The 24,553-nt window shown below is 42.3% G+C and overlaps 1 protein-coding gene across 1 annotated transcript in view; it reads left to right on the top strand.

Annotated features, from left to right (window-relative positions):
* The window catches only part of NAV3 (neuron navigator 3), an 862,925-nt gene that overhangs the window by 14,344 nt on the left and 824,028 nt on the right, over positions 1-24,553 (top strand). Inside the window, exons 3-5 of the mRNA XM_039497831.1 lie at positions 3,916-4,041; positions 6,995-7,066; positions 12,175-12,235. The gene's annotated coding sequence lies outside the window, so the exon portion shown is untranslated. The remainder of the gene's footprint in view (positions 1-3,915; positions 4,042-6,994; positions 7,067-12,174; positions 12,236-24,553) is intronic.

Here is a 24,553-nt window from a genome sequence, read left to right as displayed (position 1 = left end):
AGCAAGGAAGTATATATGTACTACATTTGTTTTATAGTATCACACAGATGTATTTACCTATATAAAGATTAATCTAATTCATATACATAGGAATAATCATGAATCTTTTATTGCAGCTACTCCCCTTTAAACCTTGGCAGAACATATGCTTTTAAACATAAGAATATATGTGAAAAATATTAAAACATATTTAAAACAAAAGTGACACATGCTTTGCAAATAAAGGAAAAGTATTATTTGGATCCGTACCAGTGCCAAATTGACAATGTTTTAAATTAATTTTCAGCTTAAGATGGGAGATGAGGGAGAGAAAGGTACGAAATTACCCTGTTTACATCCTGCTCCTGCTCCCACTGAAGTTGGTATGAATTCTATTTAAAATGACAGTTAAGGTTTCAGAGGAAAAAATATTCTCAGCATTAGATGCAGAATGTGCATCTTGATTCATCTAACTTTGCCTGCCAGACTCTATGCTGCAAGGCCTGAGTTAGACATCTAGGCTCCCTATATAATGAATGAGGAAAGAGAGGTGCTTTAAAAAATGGCGTACAAAAGCTGCCATGCTAGGTGGGGAGTGGCCTAAACCAGCCAATGGGAGATGGTGATGAGAGGGCTTTGTGCTAAGCCCCACCTCTCTCACAGGGATCGGTGCTGAAGTCCAAGCTGCAAGAAGACACCTATCTCTTAGGCCTGGTCCACACTAAAAAGGGGGTTCGAATTAGGGTACGCAAATTCAGCTACGGGAATAGCGTAACTGAATTCGAAGTACCCTAATTCGAACTACTCACCCGTCCAGACGCGGCGGGGTCGAACTCTGCGGCTCCCCCGTCGACTCCACCACCGCCGTTTGCAGTGGTGGAGTACCGGAGTCGACTGCGGCGCTTCCGGAGTTCGAACTATCGCGTCTAGATCAGACGCGATAGTTCGAACTCCGAGAAGTCGAACTCACCGCGTCGACCCGCGCGGTGAGTATGGACCTGCCCTTAGTGATCCACAAACATGAACCCCTCTCCTGGAGCCAGGCTGCTTAGATGCCTAAATAACTGCTTGCGGGAATGAGTTAGGTGCCTGCACACAACATGGGTAAAGGAGGAGGTGGTGCCCATCTTATTATTTTTAGTCTGGTGATTAGAGCACTTTCCTGATTGTGCAAATCCTTTCTCCCCATCAGACAGAGGGGTGTGTGTGGGGGGGAAATTGAACCTGGGTTTCCCTCATTCTTCTGCCAGATTTTGAATAAGACCCAGTCCTATAGGCAGCCTCCGAGCACACCTACCAGATCAGGCCCTGCGTGTGAAACAGGCAAGTGAATGACTCTCTTCCCCTGGTTTGTGGATTGCTCTGGGACTTAGGTGGGAGACAGGTGTCTGGACGCCTAGAGTAAGACAGCCATGCACAAGCCCAGAGGCAGACGCTTCGGCTCTGAGTGAACTTTTACCCTGGAAACATAGGTGTCAAGTGAGTTTAGGCACCGATAGTGCTCAATGGGAGTTTTGTGGATGGCTGTGGAGCCTACATCTGGGACTTAGGCACCTAAGTCTTGGGTTTAGGTACCTATGCAGCTTTGTGCATCAGGGCCTTTGTGTTTATCATTTCTGTGTTAATCTTAATCCATCCTGTATCACTACAGCCCCTTTGATTAGAGACTGGGGATTTCTTGTTGACTGTCCTAAAGAGATGAAACAAATTAATTGATGGTTAATCATGTTAGAGATTGGCTAAGAGCAAACCATAAATGTTTGAAGTCTGGAACAAATGTGAAAGGTATCCAGTATCATCTGAATATAAAACCATCAAGTGGTCCCTATGTATTTAAGTGTAATGCTTTGTGTGTGTGTGTGTGTGTGTATGTGTATCCATGCCAAGGCACAATTGACAAGGAAAGGCATGCCACAGGTTCTGAGTACTGCTAACAAACCACGCTTCCCACATGCAGAATTTCAAGAATTTGTTAAGACTTATTAGCACAGTACATCTCCTTGCCAGGAGAGCCACAGAGTAACAGGATAACTGCTGATGCTATTCAGACAGTGAAAAATCTCTTCAAGTTAAACATAACAAAGATCCTTATCTGCCCCTGGTGGAGATTAGAAATACACCAGGAACAGGACTGGCTATCTCAGCAGAAATACGAATGAGCAGATGAACAAGGACTCTTCTTCCCGCAAGAGCAGTTCCTCAAACCTAAGCAAATACCAATCTTTCAAGTATAGCAAAGGCAAATAGAATAGTTTTACTATGACAGACAACAAGGATAGAGTGAGAGTCAGACAACAGATCTATCAGAGAACAGAGAGTCACATTTGGAAGCTAGCAAGAATTGTTACTCCACAGGGGAGCAATTGTTATAGCTTTGAGAAATGAGGAGAGGCACAGGAGAAACTGTCAAAAATGTACTTGTTTATACCGAGATACCTGTTTATAAAGGAGAAAAATTATATCTTTATTGCTGAAAGAGCAGATGGGGATATGTGAGAATCTGTATCAGTGGCAGCAAAATCAGTGTGGACACCAGCATTGCTCTGAGCCAAGAAGCGCTTGGCTGAAACTGCAACATAATCAGCCTGGGTGAGTCATGTTAGTTGCTGTCTCCTGAGAAGAACAAACAGGACTGACAAACTATAGCTGACTCTGCAACTGTGAAAAGTGTTTCCAAACCTAGTGATCTATCTGAGTTGTTTTTGAGGAACTAAAGAAGCTAGGACAGGCCTTCTGTTGCTAGTACGGGGGTGATAGTGCAAACAAATGTTAAACCCCTGATCCTGCCCAATGTGAACTAGATGTTTACAGAAGCTTAAACAGATTCTGTACAAGATGAGTACTCATGCAGCTAATGGAAAGGGTGTTGTCTCTCAAATTAATCAGTCTGCTGTATGATTATTAAATAGTGCATCGCCCCAGCAGTTAACTAATACTAGTCCTAATTATGCTCACAAGAAAGAAGCCCACAAGTTTTATATGATAAAGGGCAATATCAGCTGGAGTTTTTTAAAAAACAAACCCAGCAATGTTAATTTCAACTGTATTCAGAATAAATATTTCCTCCCTCGTCCCCAACAGCAAGGGACAAAATGGACAATGGATTAAAATATTATAATGAACTGGCTGGTATGCCACTGCCCTCTACTGGATGGAATCAGAAGTCCTCAAGTGTGTGAAAGACCATATACAGTACTGAGGTAGTGATGGCTAAAACTGTATCTCATCTGTGAGAGTAACATTAAGGGGCTGTGCTGAGGCAGCAGAGTATTGGTTTTATTGCCACTACTACCAAGACATTAATGGTGGCCCTAGGGTGCAGCACAGTGAGAACTCTGAAGGTGTAGGCAGCCACAGAATTGTAATAATATTTTCAAGCTTACAAAAGGTATTGTAAAAATACATGTTATAAAGTATTGCTTGATAGAAGGTAAATTGGAATTACACTATCTTATTTTATGGAACTACAAATAGAAATTTGGATTGAATGTGTCCACTGCTAACTTTACAGTGGTGGGAAAAGTCAACTGTAAAAAAAAAATCTGGATTTTTCAAGATTTTTTTTTAATTTTGGTCTCTTTTCAATAAGGAACTGGCAAAAGGAAGCTTCTATATCAACATAAATGAAAATGTCTTAGTGGCTTTAAGCATATGTAGTTAAAATGCTCTAGATCATCAACAGTTTAAAGTTAAATGGATTTGTGCTACTGTTTCAAAAAAGATAAGCATGTATTTTGCATTTTGTGATGTCATATTTTGTCAGCTTTATCATCTGTGATGTAATTACCATTGTCTTCAAAAAGCCACAGCAGAGATGCTTGTAGCCATTTGGCAGCCTCGTTTTCTCAAGTCATGTTTTGGTGACATTCAGTAAAAAGAATCCTATTGCAATATAACTCAGTCATTTTAACTCAATTTCCTTTGTTCTTATTTCAGATATATGAAAAAAGAAGAGTCAGTTCAACAGGCAATACTAGGCAGAGTATAGCAGCGGTGACATTATTGTCTAGCAGCAGTGACATTAAAAACTTGCCTATTGCCTTAGAAAACTACAGCCCCCCTGTAAGTTGATTCATGCTGGCAGATCTCTGAGCTCATGAGGAGCTCCACTGACCAGCTCTCTTGCTTATCTAATGGGACCCAACACTGGCACACAGGTCAGAGAGGCAATGTGGTCTAGTGGATAGAGCATTAGACTGAAACTTGGGTTCAGATCCCAGCTCTGTCACTCACTTGTATGAACTGGAGCAAGTTCTCTCTGTGCCTTGATTTCTACCTCTGTAAAGTGGGGATAATGATACTGACTTTCTTTATAAAACACTTTGTGATCTATAGCGGAGAAAAGCTATAATCAGGACTAGATGATATTATTGTTATTATTATTATTATTATTATTATTATTATTATTATTACAGGTCTACCTGCTGAAATCAGCTCACACTATCAGGGCCTAGCCTCAGTAATCCCTATAGTGACTCTCAGGAAGTACAAGGGAGTATTACAGATACTGAGGAAATAGGATTTATTTGTCTTACTTAAAATAGGCACATTTCTAAAGGGCACCACAATACAAAAGCCCACATATGGGAGGAAAAAGCACATGTTCAAACACTAACTGGAGTAAGGCATTATATACTTGAGCAAACCAAAGTAGATATTTAAATTCACAACCCACACAGACATCTGGTAACTGGATCATGCAACTGGCTGATATTCACACTCTTATTCTCCCACATTTCTCAGGTGTTGCTTATTTGTATTTTCCAGTTCCAGCTTGCCTTTTCAATATTGCACCTACCCAAACTGACAATATTGTCAGAGACAATTATGTCATTATAATGCAGACCATTTTTTCCCCCTTAAAGAGAGAGTTAATTAAATAGATCTTGCTTACGAACACAGAAATTGGAATGTTTTGTCTACCACAGAGCTTCGCGTGTAGTACTCAGGACATTGCATTGCTTCTGTTTTAATGAGCCATGATATGAAATATGTTCCTAGACATGAAAAAAAATGCAAGTAGTAGGAGCATGCTCCATTTTACCGTAGGGCAATGAGATCCAAAAGCAGGTGCAACAGATACACTCAGGCTTCAGGGGGAATAGTACCAATTGCTTTAATCATCATCCTTCCCTGGCAGCCACTGAAACTAATAGGATGAAAGGCAGATTGAGGAACCTTTCCTGGCCCCAGGTTCACAAAGGCTGTGTAAGTGGGAAGTTGGAGGAAGGGATGTGACTACATGTTATATACAAGCAATCACTTGCAGTCCACTATGAACATGGAAAATTTGCTTAACTAGAACTTTAGCTGAAGCTTCAGGTAATCAGTGGGGAGTGTCACTCTCCCCCTCCAAACCTTCTTACAAATGTACCTCTTCATGTATAGTCCTCTAACCTGGCACATACCTTGTATATTATCCTGGAATACAATCCACTGGGAAGACTGTAAATGCTGATGAAACACAACACCTGACTACTTCTTACCTAGGACCAAATAGGTGAGGGGAAGACAGTATTTCCCACAATGTGCCTGACAGCAGAAAGTCTGCAAGGGGAGGAGGTGATGGTTACAAACTGCTCTCTATCCAATACAGCACAAAAGGTAGGTGGTGCTAGCTGGGCAGTACGTGTGTAGAGAATACAGAGACCCGGGACACTGTGTTTGGGGTGAATGCAAGGCTGTCTTTATTTCCTCTTTACACAGACTCTTACCTCCTTGCTCTCTGCCGCCTGCTGGCCACTCTGAATAGTGGCTCTAAACATTCACAACTAACACCACATCCCCCGTTTTGAAGAGGGAAAGGTGATAAAACCTTTACCCAAACTTTTCGTTAAACAACATGTGACAAGAATGAAACAGCAACATGAAACAAGAACAAACAACCCTGTGTTGGACTGGGAGACTGCCTGACCCTTCAGCCTTGTGTCAGGGATTTATTCTGCCCTTTTAAGACATACTGCTACTAGTCCTCTGACTTTCTTGAATTCCCAAGATTTTATGTAATCCTCCAGGAATACAGGGGGCCATCTGTTTCCAGCTGGGTATCTCCTTGCGGGGAGGACATGCTGGCAGTTTTATGTAGTCAGGTAGTGTGGTGTTCACAGGTTCAGTCTCAGGGTAGCAATCAGAGTGTATCGGAGGTCCATCTGGTGACACAACAAGACAACACCTAATCCAACAGATGATTCCTGATAGTAAACAAAGAAAGTAGGATCAATGGGATCTGGCACATCCCTACACTGTCCCCTTTTCTTGAGCATTTTTCACCACAATGTGATCTTCTGGAACCAGTACTCTCAAGGATTTGACTCAAGGGTCCCTGTCAGAGTCCCTTTTCTGACAGGTTTTATATTGACCACCCTTCTTCTGTAGTTTCTAGGAAGTCAGGCTAACCAGGTTCTAATTGGGAAGGGACGGATGGGATAGTGGTCCTCAACTTTCGTCCATCAACAGTCCTGCAGGGCTGAATCCATTTGCTAGAGGTGTTGACCAGAATGCTAACAGGGCAAGATGAGGATCTGAGGGTTTAGAAATAAATTGTTTTATTGTCTTAACTGCAGGTTCTGTTTCACTGTTACTCTGGGGAAACTGAGGGCTGGATGTCATATGAGTGAAACCATAAATATCTGCAAACCTCTTACAGGTCTCAGAGGGAAATTGAGGGCCATTGTCAAAGAAAACTTGCTCTGGAATCTCAAAATGGGTGACAATGGCTTTTATCTTCTCCACAACTGCACTTTATGGGTCTGAGCACCCTGACAATGAATCTTGAGAAATAATCAGTCACTGAAAGATAGATTGTACTATTCAGATAGAAAACATCAGTCCCAACTTTCTGCCATGGCCTCCCTGGTACAACAGATGGCATTAACGGTTCTGGTGGGTTAGTTCCAAATGCAAGCAAAAATATCACCTTACTGCTCTTTTGTAGTTGTTTGCTCTTCCCAGATCACCCAAAAGATTGTTCAGCTCTCTTCTTACATTTTGTAATGTCTTGATTTCCCTCACGTAGTCAAGGATTTCCTGTTGCTCTGATGTAGAGATAACTAGTCTGGATCCTTTCAACAACAGATCTCAGTTTATGGTAAGATCCCTGGAAGTCACCCAATATGGTTTCATAGAGATTCTGATGTGTCCATTTTCCTTTTCCCCCATTTTGCAAGGGTGTTCCATGAACTGTTGGGTCTTTAATCTCTTCATGGCGTCAGAGTGGGATCAAATACAGAGACCCAGAACACCATGGTTGGGGTGAATGCAAGGCTGTCTTTATTCCCTGTTTAACCAGATTCTTACCTCTCCACTCTATGCCCCTACTGGCTGCTCAGAGTAGTGACTCTAAACCTTCACAATAACTCCACAGTTATGACCAGAGCAGCTGGGAATTTGGCTCATTTGGAGATTCCCCTCTGTAGTGCTCACAGGTGGAGTTCCTACAGCACCCTTGGTAGAAGTTAGTTCCCCCATCCACAATCTGTGGAAAAACTGGAAGATGATAGCAGCAGAAAATGCTGCCTTACCTCATTCAGAGTGTATGCTCTCCAAGCACAGGGGCCCTTGCTGATGCCAGGAAGGAGCTAGTGATCAGACAAGCCAGATTCTTCGAGCCTTACTCTGAGCACTAGTCTATGGGAGTTTTGTCTAACTATGGAGTGCAGGAATGTGCCTCTAGTTCCAGTTCAGAGTTCACAGGAAATAGCAGGGAAGGTAGTGAGGCTAAAAAAAAATGACTCTAAAAACTAATCTTATTGTTCCATATCTCTTCCTCCTCCCTTGAGTTATTTCTAGCAAATTTGCTCACTTTACAATTAAAAAGAGTTGTTTGTTATTTTTTAATTTTTGTTTTTTAAATAACTGGCACTGAAAAAGTTTCTCGAGGGGACAGAAGTGGAATGCAGTTGCACTTAAATAGTGCACAGCAACACTGCACAGCCACTGAAAGCAGAAAGTGAAGGATAAGGTAAAGCCTTAGGTAAGGAGAGCATTAAGTCTATTAACATTAATATGTACATTAAAATTCTCAGTGAGAATTTAGCCAGGACCCAAGCACTAAAACATCTACACTCTGACTAATTGTACGCCCACACTAGGAGCTGAAGGTATAATTTCCAGCTCAGGTTGACATTCACATGCTAGCTTTGATTGAGCCAGTGTGCTAAAACCAGAAGGGTAGCTGCTGCACTGTGGGCAGCAGGACGGGTTAACCACCCAAGTAACCTAGGGTCCTGGGCAGGACTGTACTCAGGATGGGTAGCTCATCCTGCTGCCCCCACAGCCATGACTACACTTCTATTTTTACTGTGCTAGCTCGATCAAAGCTAGCATGTGAATGTCTACTCGAGCTCTTAAATTACACTTCCAGGCAGCTTGCTGTATAGACATACCCTAAGTGCTCTGGGGTTTTCAATGGCTATGCATGGACAAGACCTTGGTTTTATGCTTCATGCAAAAAGCAATGCCATAATGGCCTTTACTAGCTTGCTAGAGCATAGATTCAGTACTGACTATATGGGAAATCACCTGTCCAATCACCTGGGCTGCTTCCTGTAACAACTGGAGGTGCCCATTCAATGTTTTCTATCCCAAGGCTGACCCAGTCCAGCTCTGCTTACTTTCTGAGAGGTAACAAAATGGCAGCATGGGGTTGCATGGCTGTTCCATAAATAGACTTAAGGAAAATATAAACGCTATCATCCTTGTAAACCAATTCTATGTGTATTTTTCCATCCTAATATCCAAGGGCTGTGATGTGTTGTAAAGGGAACTATCAACACTGGTAGAAACTCCCCTCCCCCTGGGCTGAAAACATGTGCCTAAATGTATGAACCAGTGATCAGTTTCCTTCCCCCTCCTCCATGGAAGTTAGTAATAAAATTACTCATTTGGAATCTACCTCAACTCACTGTTTGCTTTTCAGATTGAAAGGAATCTGAAAGTGTCTTGAAAAGAAACAAACCAACCCACAATTTAGAATAAAAAGAGAAAAAAATAGTGTCTAGATATACCTGAAAAGCTTACAAGATGCTTGTTACTCAAAGCATCCCTGCCCTTCAAATATGTCTCTCTTCTGTCAAGGGGATACACTACAACAATATTCAGTTCCAGGAAGATGCAGGCAACGTGACACATTAAGAAAACAAATAAAGAAAAGGTTGTTCTACAGTTTTCTGTAAGTGACTAGGAATTCTTTAGCATTGTGCCAAATACCCTTCATAAAGATGCAATTCTGTAATGAACATGCCAAATACTTCTGACATATGTGTCATTCGTAGCTTTGTCACTCTACAGAGAAAACTCTGAGGTCTCCTTTTCTAAAATTGGCTTTGCTTTGTGGATGAGAAGGATGCCAGCAGTGCCCAAAGGTACTCAGTGGGGTCAAGTCATTGTAGAAAATATATTATACATCACAATAATCTTTATGCTCATGTTTGTCACCTCCTTTTATTTTCACTTCTGTTTAACTCCCTGTCCAGAGGCCCCCAAATTAACTGAGTTAAGTGATCTAAATCAAAGATCACTGTCTCTCAAGACAGATCATGTCCTATGAAACTTCTTTGGCCTACAAATCACTGCTTTCCTTCTAGCAGGTGGCGTCTGCTAATGTAAAGCTACTCAGCCAATTCAATTTGACTTTGAGCAGTAGGTGTTTTTTGTGCTTGTCTCTATGGATAAAGGTAAATATTAGCCAAATGAATGTGGCTATGGGTGCAACCAATGTATTTAGCTACTCCCCTTCTAATCTCCCCTCAAAGTTATTGTAAGAGCTTGACTAGATTTATCAGCTACTTTATTAGGAACAGCAAGAAACCTAAATTAGAGGTTGCTAAGTTACAAACCAGATAAGGCAAAGGCATGTTTCCAAATTTATACAAATACCATGTCTTAATTCCAGGGAAGCATAACAAACAGGCTCAGTTGAAGATGGCACCAGCTCAGAGTAGGTTAGCTTGTAAAATGGATTTGTCTCTCTATTTCTCTGCAGGGCCTTACTTCTAGCTATAATTCAAAGAGGCAGTACAGCATTCATATTCTATTACAACATATAAAGTATGAGAGAAATAATGCCTAATACCCAGCATGGGGGCTTTTTAATGGTAAATACATAATATTTTACAGCATTCCCCCCACAAGTCAAGCTGTGCAGACCTTCAGTACAATCCTGCTACAAATACACACAAATATGTACATTCTGAGTACAGGAGGAAATAGGCCCTTGTTGCAATGCGTACAGAGTACATCTGCCTTCATACACAGATAATATAGACATTAATCCGCAGATTGAGGAAATGGGATTTGAGCTGTGCAAATTCCAGTTCAAAAGAGGAAGTCTTCTCAGCATAGATGTCTTTGTTATCAGTCTATGCTTAGCTAATAAATGGTTTATTAAAAATTGCATGGCTGTGAGTGGCTTACATACATATTACTGGGCTTGGAACCCTGCGGAATTACAGACTAAAGCATGCGGTAGGCGGTCAGGAGAGGTCTATACAATGTATGCAGAAGCACTAGGAGTGGTGGAGGTTTTTCTATAGGCAGCACTTTTTCAGCGTACTTAAGTCCCTAGCTTTTATTTTTTCAGATGTTATTTCTAAATCACCACTGTTTATTAAATAAGGCTGCATACCAGCACTATGGGAGCCTTACATTGTTTAGTGCGGTGAAAACTGCTAAGTAATGTAGTTCCCCAAGTCTGTCCCCTTAGTGTCACCGTAGGTGTGCTGTCAGGCACCATGCGGCAATGCAATTAAATGTAAGGTCACATGGCAGACACCCTGAAGCCCATGAGGTTGCCATGTCCGGATGTGTGCTAAATAGCCATATGGCAGGGAAAGGGCTAAAATAGTTATTTAATAATATAGTAGATAGGGTGTCCTCTGTATTGTAAAGGCCACGTTTAGCCTTCAGGAAGGTTCAGCAGGGGTGTAAATTAGAGGATTTGCCCCAAAATAGCTAGGTGGTTCTGTTAATGGTAGGTTTTGGGGTAGTTCTTAACAAAGAAGACTCAGGGGTTGCCTAAATTCAGTCCAGTTGCCTATGGTTCTTGAGGGGTTGTTCCAGCAGCCACAAATACTTTGAGAGCAGAAGCTCCTGGCCACGCCCTCTTTCCCAGGCCATTCTTCCTGCACTGGTGCAGGGGGTGGCTGGAAGATAGAGGAAATGGAGTCACTGTACCATCTCTGTGCCTCTTGGGGGTTCCCAGTGGCCAGAACCTGGCTTGTATGAAATGGGCACTGGTTAGCTTGTCACAAAAAAGTTCAGTACAGAATTTGAGAAATGGGGAGACTTAGTAAGTCTGTACTCCAGTTCTTACAGTGCAGGATTGTTACCCATGTTATATCAAACAGTCAGACATATATTCAAATCCTAATTGAGGTCCAGTTTTAAAAAGCTTCAACCATCTAAGCCTAGTCTCTTTATTACAAAGAAACAAGTTCCTGATTTCTTAAACTATTTTAAAGTGAATTTAAGCCGCATGTAACATGTTAGATTGATAGGACAGGGGACTCTTTTATTTATCTACCATAGACTTGGGTTAACAATCCAGACCTTTCACAAGCACTAAACTCACTTTAAAATATAGGGGCAAGACTACAAGATACACATTAAAAATGTTATACTTTAATGTAGAAGCTTATGTCCCCCAAACAGTAACAGTTCAAAGCTCTGAGCTTTTCTTCCACTTACAGATCATCCTTATCACATATTCTTTTCCTTTATACCTTGCTCCATTCTGAGCTTTAAATGTTTCCTGAAAAGGAATTTCACTACTGAGAAATAACTAAGTCCGCAGTCTCATCTGCTTTGACATATCCAGTGCACCCACACCATTGTAATATACATTAAATCCTCTGTGCGCTGGTTAAAGTCAGTGATCACAGTTACAGCTGCAGTAGAAAAAAATATTTTGTATTCACTATTATTTTTCACAGACACACATTTATGTTTTCCTTTTGGTGGGATTTAATATCTAGGACAGCCAATAGTAAATTAACCCCATATGGCAAGAGTGAGTCTAGACTGAGCCTTTCTGTCAGTAGCCTTGTGAACAGATGGTCTGTTGGTTCATTATGCATTTGTCAGTACACTAATCTCTTACTACCTAATAGCAGCTGATTATAAAATGTAGCCCTCACTCCATGTTACTGGAAATCACAACTGTCCCTACCACTATCCCTACCATTTTAATCATTACAGTACCACCTTGCACAGCTGCTGGAATTGAAATGATGGTTGAAAAAACAGCCTGAGGAGCAAGGTAATGGCTCTTTATTCAGTCTTCTTTTCTTACCTTTATTACTATAGTTAACACAGAGGCTTGGTTCTCCCCCTTCAGGGTATGAAAAACTTGTATAGAAGTTACTGAATTTAATGGGAGTTACTTGTATTCCTGAGGAAGAGTAAGGAAATTGGGTCCCAGGATTTTTATTTCCCTTCCAAATGAAAGAAGGCTATTTGTCTAAAATAAGGGAAAGGCCTGGCTGAGAGGTGACCCTGGATGTGAAAGAGTATTTGATATTTTTGTTCTTCAGTTTGTGAGCTAGACTATATAGTCGTCACTCTGACAAAAGCCTGTTGACTTGGTTGGGAGATTTATCTCAGTAAGGACTTCCAGATTAGACTGTTGTGGTCTGCCCCCAGTGAATGAGGTATCTAGCCCTGCATTCATGTGTGTGAGCGCATATAGCACTAATTAAAAATGTTACTTCCTCATCTGCTGCTAGCGCTATTCTAATTTTCACTTGTTGAGGTACGTCCAGACTACCTGCATCGGGGATCGATAAATCATGTCTCATCTAGACGTGATATATTGATCCCCGAATGCGCACCCGTTGACTCTGGAACTCCACCAGGGCTAGCAGCGGTAGCGGAGTAAACGGAGAGAGTCGTGGCCGTTGATCCCGCACCATGAGGACAGGAGATAAGTCAAAATAAGAAACGTCGACTTCAGCTACACTATTCCCATAGCTGAAGTTGTGTATCTTACATCGACCCCCCCCCCACTGTAGACCAGGCCTGGGCACACTGGGGGGAGACAGTTGGGAGATGTCCAGTCACTCTCCACGCCAAATTTAAACATTGAGAGGGAGGACAACAGGATAAGAACGGATATAGCCAGAGGGAGGGGTTTGGACGTAAGGAAGGGGTGGGGTGGGGATGGATACTAGACCAATAGGTCATACTGGTGGTACTATGTCCCTACCAAATTGAGTAACAAAAGTGAGAAAAGCCAAACAGCAAAAATTAGGATGTTTGTTCACCAATGCGAGAAGCCTAGGTAACAAAATGGAGGAATTGGAGCTCCTGGTCCGAGAATTGAAACCGGATATCGTAGGAATAACCGAAACATGGTGGAACGGTAGTCATGACTGGAGTACAGGTATGGAAGGGTATGTGCTGTTTAGGAAAGACCGAAACAAAGGTAAAGGTGGGGGAGTAGCATTGTATGTCAATAATGAGGTAAACTGTAATGAAATAACTAGTAATGGAATGGATAATACGGAGTCTGTTTGGGCAATGGTTACATTAGGGAAGAAAACTACTAGAGTCTCCCCTGGGATAGTGATTGGGGTGTGCTATAGACCGCCGGGATCTAGCCTGGATATGGATAGAGAACTCTTTAATGTTTTTAAGGAGGTAAATACTAATAGGAACTGTATGATCATGGGAGACTTTAACTTCCCGGATATAGATTGGGGAACAAATGCTAGTAATAATAATAGGGCTCAGCTTTTCCTAGATGTGATAGCTGATGAATTCCTTCATCAAGTAGTAGCTGAACCAACGAGGGGGGATGCCGTTTTAGATTTGGTTTTGGTGAGTAGTGAGGACCTTGATGAGGAAATGGTTGTAGGGGACAACCTTGGCTCGAGTGATCATGAGCTAATTCAGTTCAAAATAAATGGAAGGATAAACAAAATTGCATCTGAGACTAAGGTTTATGATTTCAAAAGGGCTAACTTTACTAAATTAAGGCGACTAGTTAGGGAAGTGGATTGGACTAACATATTTAGGGATCTAAAGGCGAAAGACGCCTGGGATTATTTCAGGTTGAAGTTGCAGGAGCTGTCAGAGGCCTGTATCCCGAGAAAGGGAAAACGGTCCTTAAGTAGCAGTTTTAGACTGAGCTGGATGAGCAAGCGTCTCAGAGGGGTGATTAAGAAAAAACAGAAAGTGTACAAGGAGTAGAAGATGGGAGGGATCAGCAAAGAAACCTACCTTATTGAGGTCAGAGGGTGTAGGGATGCAGTGAGAAAGGCCAAAAGCCGGGTAGAGATGGACCTTGCGAAGGGAATTAAAACCAATAGTAAAAGGTTTTTTAGCCATATAAATAGGAAGAAAACCAAGAAAGAAGAAGTGGGACCGCTTAAAACTGTAAACGGAGTGGAGATTAAGGATAAGCTAGGCATGGCGCAATATCTAAACGAATATTTTGCCTCGGTCTTTAATGAGGCTAATGAAGGGCTTAGGAATAGTGGCAGAGTGACTGATGGGAATGAAGGTGCGGGGTTGGAAATTACAGTATCCGAGGTAGAAGCCAAACTTGAACAGCTTAACGGTAGTAAATCAGGTGGCCCGGATAATCTTCATCCTAGAATATTAAAGGAATTGGCGAGTGAAATTGCAAGCCCATTATTGATAATTTTTAACGAATCTCTAAACTCGGGGGTTGTACCGTTTGACTGGAGATTAGCTAATATAGTTCCTATTTTCAAGAAGGGGAAAAAAAGTGACCCAGATAACTACAGGCCTGTTAGTTTAACATCTGTAGTATGCAAAGTCATGGAAAAAATATTAAAGGAGAGAGTAGTTACGGACCTTGAGGTCAATGGCAATTGGGACAAATTACAACATGGTTTTACGAAAGGTAGATCGTGCCAAACCAACCTGATCTTCTTTGAGAAAGTAACAGATTTTTTAGACAAGGGAAATGCGGTGGATCTAATATATCTTGATTTCAGTAAGGCGTTTGATACGGTACCGCATGAAGAATTACTGGTTAAATTGGAAAATATGGGGATCGAAATGAAAATCCAGAGGTGGATAAGGAACTGGTTAAAGGGGAGACTGCAGCGGGTCGTATTGAAAGGTGATCTGTCGGGTTGGAGGGAGGTTACCAGTGGAGTTCCTCATGGTTCGGTTTTGGGTCCAATCTTATTCAATCTATTTATCACTGACCTTGGAACCAAAAGTAGGAGTGGGCTGATAAAGTTTGCGGATGACACAAAGTTGGGAGGTATTGCCAATTCGGAGAAGGATCGGGATATCCTCCAGGGAGATTTGGATGACCTTGTAAACTGGAGTATTAGTAATAAGATGAAATTCAATAGTGAGAAGTGTAAGGTTATGCATTTAGGGATGACTAACAGGAATTTTAGTTATAAGCTGGGAACGCACCAGTTAGAAGTAATAGAAGAGGAGAAGGACCTCAGAGTCCTGGTTGATCGCAGGATGACTATGAGTCGGCAATGTGATGTGGCCGTTAAAAAAGCTAATGCGGTCTTGGGATGCATTAGGCGAGGTATTTCTAGTAGAGATAAGGAGGTGCTAGTCCCGTTATACAAGGCGTTGGTGAGACCTCATTTGGAGTACTGTGTGCAGTTTTGGTCTCCCATGTTTAAGAAGGATGAATTCAAACTGGAACGGGTACAAAGAAGGGCCACTAGAATGATCCGAGGAATGGAAAGCCTGTCGTATGAAAGGAGACTTGAGGAGCTCGGTTTGTTTTCCTTAACCAAAAGAAGGTTGAGAGGAGATATGATTGCTCTCTTTAAATATATCAGAGGGATAAATACCAGGGAGGGAGAGGAATTATTTCAGCTCAGTACTAATGTGGATACGAGAACAAATGGATATAAATTGGCAGTCGGGAAGTTTAGGCTTGAAATTAGACGAAGGTTTCTAACCACCAGGGGTGTGAAATTCTGGAACAGCCTACCGAGGGAAACAGTGGGGGCGAAGGACCTCTCTGGCTTTAAGATTAAGCTTGATAAGTTTATGGAGGGAATGGTTTGATAGGATAACGTGATTTAGTCAATAGGTCAATAACGTGCGACCTCTGGTAATTAGTACCGAGAGTCAATGTTGGGATATTGAAAGTCTTTTTCCTGAGTGTCTGGCTGGAGAGTCTTGCCCGCATGCTCGGGGTTCAGCTGATCGCCATATTTGGGGTTGGGAAGGAATTTTCCTCCAGGGTAGATTGGCAGTGGCCCTGGAGGTTTTTCGCCTTCCTCCGCAGCATGGGGCAGGGGTCGCTTGCTGGAGGATTATCTGCTACTTGAAGTCTTTAAATCAGGATTTGGGGACTTCAACAGCTGAGTCAAGGGAGAGAATTATTTCAGGAGTGGGTGGGTCAGCTTTTGTGGCCTGCATCTTGCGGGAGGTCAGACTAGATGATCATAATGGTCCCTTCTGATCTTAAGTTCTATGATTCTATACACAAGCAGTCTTGCCAATTCTTACCGTTTTATCACAAGCCTCGCAATATTTGGTATTTCTCTGAAAGCCCTTGCTCCTGTAGTCATGTCATTACCTAAGAAACTGATTTTATAAAAAGTTTTGAGTCCTTATGATTACAGAGACAAGCTTGAAAATATGATCCTTAGAGGCTCAAAAAACAGAACAGTATTCAAATTTTGTATAGAGAGATCAAGATTTTAAGCCCGTCTCATTGATTTTTGAACATTTGGCATTGGGAATACTGCATAAGCTAATAACACATTTAACCTACTGTAGTCAATGATTCATAATGTGGCCATGATTTTGATCGCTATTTATTTTTGATAAAATAAATGACAAAGGGTCCTCTATTATGCCCTGCATGGGCAGCCGGTGACCTGCATAGGCTAGCCCCTGGTCAGCGCCAGGTGGACGGGTGGCATGGCCACAGTGCCCCCATCCCCGGTGTGCCAGGCAGTGCAGCCCCAGCCCCAGTCACCGCGAGTCCCCGCAGAAGGCTGGCCAGCATCAGCCCCAGCCAGCCTGGGCCAGGGCAGGGCACAGGGAACTGCAGGAAGGGGCCTGGGGTGGGGGGAGTGTGGGAAGGGCCATGCCAGGCTGTTTGGGGAGGCACAGCCTCCCCCAGTCTATGATACCCACTGCCCATGTTTACCTGGACAGTTGTTTTTTCAGATCCACATGCAGCTCTCCACACCTCCTACGTGGGAGAAGGTCCAACTGTCTAAAAGGTATCATACCTCATAAATCACTCCCAGTGATCCTGATTTGAAGCCACTTTGGACTAGACCTAGAAGTTTCCTGAACCTATTTCCCAGCTTCATTATGCTGGGTGGAAGCAGAAAGACCATCTCTGTGCTTCTTCTTTATACATCTGCTCTAGCCAGTGCAGCTACGAAACTGGGTCAGGAAACTCCTAACTTTAGCCCTAGACTTTGGCAGCAAGGTTGGAAAACTGATCATGTTAGTATACTGCTTTAAAGCATCTTTGTAAGCTAAGGACTGTTCGGGTTTTCCCCCCTGAGGCAGCAAAGCATCCTTTGTTTTCGGAGCAGGCTGAAGAAAGTCACCCTCCAATTTTGTCCTGCTTAGGCCAGAAGAGAGAAATTATCCATGCAGAGGTGACTGTGCCTTAAACTGGCCGGATGCAGCATTTTCTTTCTTTTCCTTGTTTCCCCCATATTTTCCTATTACTTCTGACTACTTCCCCGGAAGATTTTAAAGTTCCTTTTCTGATTTTTCCCAAACTCATCAGAAAAATTGAACCCTCAATGAGACATGGCATATGAAAATTAATGGAGTTGGGTTTTTTATGTGGAAGCTAGCACTGGGATTTAAAAATGTGACTTAGAATTAACTATGTAGTGGCTACTGCCAATCCATAATATAGCTCTTCATAGCAGTTCTTTATCAGTCCATAAAAGACTGATAGTTAAGTCACCTTAGTTATTTAGGCCTGGATCCACAAAGGGACGTAGGGCTTGTCTACGTGGTGGGGTAATGCGCACTACAGGGGTGTGATTTCTAAAGCTCATTGATATGCTGCGCATTAATTGGTCTGTGTAGACCCTGCTGGTACACTTTAACATAGTGCTGTTTGACACTGTGTAGACAAGCCCTTAGGCCTAGCATTTTAGGCATCTAGGAAATCACTTGAACAGCAATGGGATACACAAAACCTGGGTGTCTGGGTTCCCTATATGATGTATGAGGAGAGACAGGTGCTGAAGAATGAAATCCACAAAAATCAGTATGCTAGGCAAGGAGCTGCCTAAGCTAGCCAATGGGAGATGCCAACATCAGAGGTGTATGCTAAGTCCTGCCCCCTTCCAGAGCAAACCCACTGGACAGGTGCTTCTCTGCCTGGCTTCCTCCAGGTTGTGGATTGCACTGAGCCTTAGGCAGGAGATAGGCATCTGGATGCCTAGAGAAAGGTAGCAATGCACATGTTCAGAGACAAAAACGTAGTCACCCTCCAGGTTACGCAGCAGCTGAGAGGTGGTTTTGTGGATCACAGTGGCTGGATGCCTGAGTCCCTTTGTGGATCTGGGCCTTCCAGACCAGTTGTGTGCTGGGCCCCAGTCCAGCAGTGAGCTGGTGGATTCCCACGTCGACACAGAGCCTAACTGATTTTAATGCAGCTACATGCAGGAGCTCATCCTTGCTGAGCCAGCTGCCAGATTAGGGCCTTGGCTAGGCATCCATTAAGTGCATAAGGTAACATAATGAACTAATGGTTTTTATTGGACTAATAAATGATTGCTAGAGAGGGCATTAATGCTTAAAATGTATATTGTTCATATAGCATCAAGTGCAGTAACATGTTTATGGGCAAAACTTCATATCCAATTTTCCTTTAGCTAAATATAAAATCTATGTCCAAGGAGTTTTTATTTATACTTTATTATGTCCTTAGTGGTTTACAAATGACAGTCAGGAAAATTACACTGAGCACATTCTAACGCAGGGGTTTTCAATCTTCATTGCACCACGACCCCCTTCTGACAACAAAAATTACTACATGACCCCAGCAGTGGGGACCGAAACCTGAGCCCCACCACCTCGGGCAGGGAGACCCAAGCCCAAGGACTTCAGCCACAGGTGGGCAAGGGGGCCTGTAACCTGAACCCCACCACCCAGGGCTGAAGCCCTTGGACTTTGGCTTTGTTCTGCGTGATGGGGCTTGGGCTTTGGCCCTGGGGGTGTGGCTCAGGCTTCAGCTTCTGCCTCAGCAAGTCTAATGCCAGTCCTGGAGACTCAATTAAAACAGGGTCCCGACCCACAGTTTGAGAACCGCTGTTCTAACCTGAACATTGTGATTTCCAAAGAGATTTAAGTTGATTACTGGAAACACAAAGCCAAACTGAAGAGAGCAGCAAGTTTCACAAATGAGGAGCAAGAACAGGAACTGGTATGATTCATACCAACATTAACCAGACTCTATAACAGGAAAATAGACAATTTTTTAAGCTTTGATGAGATCATATGCACCAGCAGCATAGAGACAGCAGCATTTTTAAAATACTGAAAAGTTTGCAAAGGCTACATTTTGAGAGACCTACAAACAGAGAATTGTAATAATCAATACAAGCAGTGGCAAAAGTAGCTGCAGTATCAAGATCCCGTGAAGTATAGATTTAATATAATTTCTGTAAGTGGAGAAGAGAAATCTCACCTATTTGTCTTATATTCTGGCTAATTTGCTATATATAAAAAGTTTTCATACTCTCCCTTTACCGCTAATTCATATCTGAAGAAAATGAGTCAGTCACAATACATTTTTGTATGGGAGCTATAGTCTACCACCAAACCTCTTGTTGTTTGGAGTTTTTTTATAGTAACCTAGGAGGTCAGCTGATGTAATATGGCCACAGCACATAGACACTCTGTGAGAATCCATGCATAACCAGGCCTAGAATGACATCAAGAAACCAAAAATATCATGTAACATCTGCATAACAATATCCAAGGTTAGGATGTATGGTGATAGCTGCCATTAGAATTCCGTAGACAGAGAACTACACAGATCTCAGGACAAAGGCATGTGGGGAACGAGGGATTACCGCTAGTTAAATAAAAAAGTAAACAATCTAACACACCCAAATCAAATCAGCACAAGCCAGGGGTCTGGACTGAAAAGCTAATAAAGCCTGCCCAGCAAATCTATTAGTGACATAGTGTCAAATGCTTAATTCAGCTTGCAGAAAAGCCCACTTAGCAGTAGTACGCACTATTCTAAACATGCAGTAGGACCTTCTGGTTTTACAAGATAGGTAGAATGTAGTGATGTGCCCCAAATACAATAGCCTGATGACTGATAAAACTAACTGAGTGAAATAGTCAGAAATCCAGTTTCTCTGTTTTTCAGGGTGAAGTCATATTTCCACTCTCTAGAAATGTGTCAATCCCCTCTCTCCTTTTTTCTTTAATCTTAATTAAAATATATTGATGGTAGTGTCTGCTAACTGCGGGTTTTGCAATCTGTACTCTGATCTCAGGGTAACAGGGTGATCTGCCCCTTTAAAGGTAGCTAGCCTTTCCCAAGGGTCTGTTCAGCTAGCCCTGGCCAATTTACCAGACCCAGCAAGGAAGGGCTATAAAGGGCTGAGACTAAAGCTCAGTGGTGGGAGGGAGATGAGGTCCTGCAGTAGGCCCTGAAGCACTAGAGGGATTGAAAGGAAGGGTGCGTCCTCCTTCCAGCACTAAGAGAAGTAAAGGGAAAAGTCTCTGGGAGCTGTAGCGCAGGGTGGGCAGAAGAATTAATTTTTGTGTTTGATGTTTTTGCCTAAGATTTATATTTTAAGAATAAAACTGCCTGGGAAAAGACTGGAGTGTGGCAGTGAGTGCTTCCTGGGCGGGTGGAATTCAGGCCAGTTGCCCACATATGGTGGGGAATGTGGGCAGGTGATCAGCCCTGAAATTGAGGGAAATTGAGGCAGCAGCCTGATGGGATCATTGGCCCTGTGACACTCAGGTTGGACTCAGTCACTCTGTCAGGTGAGTATTTTAGCTTTCATAGTCATTGAGTCATGACCTCTTTTGAGCATCTATTTTGCACCAAATAAGTAATGGCAATCACAATAGTTCTGGTGATACGGTCTGTGATGCATAAGGTTCATAAGTGAAAAGACTCACTGCAAATTGGACTGACATATCCATCAATTCTCACTAAGTTTTAATCGGATAGCCTCAGTCAGCTCTTACTAATAACTGATGAATATCCCTCTGAGTTTACCTTGCTTTAGTGTTAGCTGAGGTTACCGAGCTACCCTTAAAAAGTGTTTATAATACTTTATCATGGTAAGGAAACTTTGCATTATGTTTTCCTCTATTTGTTTTTGCAAATATAATTCACAAACAATAGAAATCACTATTCTCTATGGAAAGTTAGCGGTGAAAGAGGGGTAGGGAATTTGTACATTGTTTTAAGGGAAAAGGAGGTTCTGTGCAATATCATGAGAAAAGTAAACAGATCGCAGCTCTTTGCATATTGTGGGCAGAAAAATAAGTCCAGGAAACAGGTTCTAAAATGGGTTGATCCAGTGCAGGCGACCATGCAGCAAACAAAGTTGGCTATTTTTTTTTTTTTTGCAAATATTCAATAACAGAGAGAAGAAATAGTTGCTGGTGGCTGGTTAGTAGTAATATAAATAGTCAGCGCTAATTTTTGTTACTCTTTTTCATGTACATAGTGCCTTTCATCCAAAGACATCAAAGCACTTTACACACATTAATTAAATCTCACAGCACTGCTCTAGGCAGGTGATTATTACTATAGTACAGTAAATGGAGAAAGAGAAAAGCTGAATGACTTGCCTCAGGTCACTCAATGAGTGGCACAGCTCGGCCTAGAACCTAGGAGTCCAGCCTGCCAGTCCCCTGCTGCTGCACAGGCGACACATCTTTTCCCCTTTCTTGTCAACCTGAATATGTTTTATAGCAAGCCCTAAAGAAACCTTATTTTGGCAAATCAGAACACAACTTCCAGTTATGGGAACATTAATTGTGAGACTTAGGTCACTTTCCAAATTGCTAAAATGTGGCATGTGATTTCAGGCACCCTACCTCCCCAACCCCGGGGAATTGAAGTCTGTGGTTTCCATTGGAAACATCTGAGACTAGAAGCATCAACTTGCAAACTATCCTGAGAATTCAGCCGATCTATTTGTCATGCCCTAAACACGTCACCACTACATGCATTAGCTGTCAGAGGCTTCTTCCTTGTGCCAAATATTGCTAGCCCTAAACATGGAGGGCCAAATACATACTAGACAATCCCTTTGGATTCATTCTCTTACTGATATAGATTGAAGTCAATGGAATTTAAATCGGAGAAGAATTTAACTCTTTGACTGCTGCAGGATTTTTAAAGAAAACTGAACCCACCTTTCTCAGTGCAGCATTTTGAAAGATCACATGGTGAGAAGCAGTTTTCACCCATATATAATTTTAAATTGCACTTGATATTAAACTTTTGAAATGCCCATCAATGCCAATCATCTACCTGAAAGGTGCTGTTATATTTAATATGTGATGGAAATATGGGGATCAGTTTTAGTGACACCAAGATATGTTATATTTCCCCTTTTAATTTAATTGGTTTCACAATCTGAAAAAGAACTTCAGTCATCTAATTCAGTGTGTAAGCACCATCGGAGTTATGCCAGGAAGGAATTTAGCCCATTATGTGTTATTTTTCTAATGGTTCGGGTGATTGTTATAGCTGGAACAAAACTGTTTTTCATTGTCACTGGGTCCCAGTATTTCCTGTCACATACAATATAATTTTCCAGCAATAATATAACGTAGAGTATCTCAGAACATTCAGAAGAATTAATAGAAGGCTAAATCCCCATTCTACTGAAGTTACTTGGAGAAGTCAATGAAATGTGCAATGGCTCCAATGCATGCGAGTTTGCAGACCCACAAGCAGAGGCAGAGGGTATGGCCCTCTAATTACAGGTGCATTCTGGGATCTGTGGGGAAATCCTGCAGAATGGCTAACTGATGAAAACAACCTGATTAAAGAACACAATATTTTATTTTAGGGATTCTCAAAGTGTGGTCCAAGACCCCAAAGTGAGTGGCAACCGTGTTTCAATGGGGTCACCAGGGCTGGCATTAGACTTGCTGGGGCCCGGGGCCGAAGCTGAAGCCTGAACCGCACTGCCTGGGACTGAAGCCGAAGCCCAAGAGCTTCAGCCCCGTGCAGTGGGGCTCAGGTTACATGCCTTCTGCCCAGAGCTGAAGCCCCTAGGCTTGGGACTTGGGCCCCCAACCCGGGGCGGAAAGCTTGAGCTTCAGTCCCCGCTCCTGGGGTCATGTAGTAATTGTTGTTGTCAGAAGGGGGTCACGGTGCAATGAAGTTTGAGAACCTCTGTTTTATTCCAAACAGGATCATCTCTGTAGCTAAACATCTCTGTCTCCATCTTGAAGTAAGATAATCTACCACATTTGAAACTATAGACATTGCTTGGAGGGAAAAGCATAATTTCTTACAACATTAAAAACCACAGTAAATATATATCTCACTGGAGTACTGCATTTAAACATCCTTACCACCCAATGTCTACATAGCGTTAATCTTCAGACTCACTGTTACAAATCATTATAATTACAATCATTCCCTTAGACTGATTTTAGTTAGATTAATCTTATTTCTTCTCATTAAACATATCTTTCATGCAGCGTATAAAACAATAATCCAGTTGTAATGCTTATTGGCATTGGCCCTTATCAAAAAGAACAGTGGAGAATCAGAGTTAATGATAATAACGGAGGGGCTACATTTATTGAGCTAAACTTAGAGTCTGCTGTTTGGGTGGCAGAGCTTCTGTGGGTTTTTCTAAATCGCCTGCCAAAGGGCTGAAGTGAATGAAATTCAGGAACTCATAGTGTCTTTGTGCATTGGCTACAGCATCTGGGTGCTGGCAACGCTTTCCCTCCACTCTCTTGGAATTATCCTAAAGATGGCACCCCTTTGTCTACTGTATATGTGGCATCTGACCCCACACACATTTTAATTTCCTTCATGAAAATAATTTAAGTCCATTTGAGTTAATTTAATAAAATATTTTTAAAAGCCCTGAGAATGTGGTGCACCTGAAAGGTGCCAGATTGGCTGAAATCCTCTAATTATCCATAGAATGTTTAGAACATGGGCCACAGCAATGCAAGCTTCCCTACGATGCCATGCTATGGTGCTTCAACCCTGACACAGAGCGAGATCATAAACCAGAGGATGGTTCAGTGCCCATGCCCATTCACACCTGGGCATCTCTGCTAAAACTGACATCAAGATTGCCAGTCCTGGGTTTTAGGATGTGAACATTTATCCTCATGTCACACAGGCCCTAAGATGCTACCACACACTTGTAAGCCCAGGCTTTGAAAACAAACCCAAAAGCATTTGGGCACTTCTGCGTTAACATGTATGCACTGAGAGGTGTGTGCGGAAAAGTGAATGTGCACTTTTGTGTGGGCAGGTTGGAAATGTGGGCCCTAATGTACTGTTGATTGAATGTGTACCATGAGAACAGAGATACCAGTACTAAGGGCAATGCTCTCCCTATGCAAATGACAGAACCCGTTTTGAAGTTTCTCTGCACTGAGTTTACAA

The sequence above is a fragment of the Mauremys reevesii genome, linkage group 1 (assembly GCF_016161935.1).
Source record: "Mauremys reevesii isolate NIE-2019 linkage group 1, ASM1616193v1, whole genome shotgun sequence".
Taxonomy (NCBI): domain Eukaryota; kingdom Metazoa; phylum Chordata; order Testudines; family Geoemydidae; genus Mauremys; species Mauremys reevesii.
The sequence above is the reverse complement of the archived record's forward strand: the minus strand, read 5'-3'. Positions and strand labels throughout refer to the sequence as shown.